Raw genomic sequence first — 1,519 nt, 5'->3', positions numbered from 1 at the left:
AGTGAGCCACGGGCCTGCCCAAGGATGACTGTTTTAAACACCTCTGCCATGCAATTCCTTAGCTGATAATGGGGAAGCTGACTACCTAATCGAATGGCCTGGTCTCTTGAACATTTTGCTAAAATACCTCTCAAAAAAGAAAAGAAAAAGAAATGTCCATTTTACAGGTGGGTAAACAAAGGCCAAGAGCAGAGAAGTGGACTGTCACCAGGTCTAGATAGGCAGGGACAGACCCCAGCACCAGGTAAATCCCCCTACTCCCACCTAGCAATCACCCCAGGGCCTCAGACAGAAGCCAGGCTTTGAGAAAGAAGGCACTGTGTCCACACTGCCCAGACAGAGGCACTGGAATTCACGGGTAAAAGGGTCACCACCAGCCAGTCACAAAAGGACAAATGCTATCTGATTCCATTTATAGGAGCTAACTAGAGACAGAAAGTAGAAAGGTAATTGCCAGGAGCTGGGGGGAGGACAAAACGGGGCATTAGCGGGTTTTTTTGTTTGTTTTTGCATTAGTGTTTAATGGGTATGGAGTTTCAGTTTGGGAAGATGAAAAGGTTCTAGAGATATCCCTGCACTGGCCAGCCGGAAAAAAAAAAAAGTTCTAGAGATGGATAGTAGTGATGGGGGCACAACAGTGTGAATGTACTTAATGCCACAGGACGGTACGCTTAAAAACAGTGCAAATGGGGGCCGGCCCATGGCTCACTCGGAAGAGTGCGGTGCTGGTAACACCAAGGCCACAGGTTTGGATCCTATATAGGGATGGCCAGATAGCTCACAGGCTGAGCGGGGTGCTGACAACACCAAGCTAAGGGTTAAGATCCCCTTACCGATCATCTTTACAAAAAAAAAAAAAAATAGTGAAATGGTAAATTTTAGGTTATATGTAGGGGGGGGCTAAATTGTATCCCCCAGGGGCTGGCTGATTAGCTCACTTGGTTACAGCATGGTGCTGATAACACCAAGGTCAAGGGCTCAGATCCCCATACTGGCCAGCTGCTGGAAACAAACAACAAAAAAAAGATAAATAAATTATATTCCCCCCAATTCATATGCTGAAGTCCTAACCCTCAGTACCTCAGTGACTATATTTAGGGATAGGACCTTTAGAGAGGTAATTAAGGTTAAATGAGGTCATGAGGGTGGACCCTAATCCATATGATTGGTGTCCTTATAGGAAGAGATTAGGACACACACACATGCAGAGGAAAGATCATGTGAAGATACAGGGAGAAGATGGCCATCTGCAAGCCAAGGAGACAGGACTTGGAAAAAAGCAACCCTGCTGACATCTTGATCTTGGGCTTCTAGTCTCCAAAACTGTAAAAATATAAATTTCTGAATTTCTCTTGTTTAAACCACCCAGTCTGTATTATTTGTTATATCAGCCCTAGCAAACTAATTCAGTATATTTTACCACAAGTAAAAGAAGTTAAAAAAAAAATTCCATCATACAAAAAAAAAGAATCTCTACCAATATGGTAACGATTATCATCCTCAGGTGATTTTTCTTTTC

General features: G+C 43.6%; 1 protein-coding gene across 1 annotated transcript in view; it reads right to left on the bottom strand.

The window, feature by feature from the left end:
* LOC103610640 (cleft lip and palate transmembrane protein 1 homolog) overlaps positions 1–1,519 on the bottom strand; it is a gene marked incomplete at its 3' end in the record, with an annotated part of 35,273 nt that overhangs the window by 24,620 nt on the left and 9,134 nt on the right. The window lies entirely within an intron of this gene.

This window comes from Galeopterus variegatus, unplaced genomic scaffold (assembly GCF_000696425.1).
Source record: "Galeopterus variegatus unplaced genomic scaffold, G_variegatus-3.0.2 Scaffold11453, whole genome shotgun sequence".
NCBI lineage: Eukaryota > Metazoa > Chordata > Mammalia > Dermoptera > Cynocephalidae > Galeopterus > Galeopterus variegatus.
The sequence above is the reverse complement of the archived record's forward strand: the minus strand, read 5'-3'. Positions and strand labels throughout refer to the sequence as shown.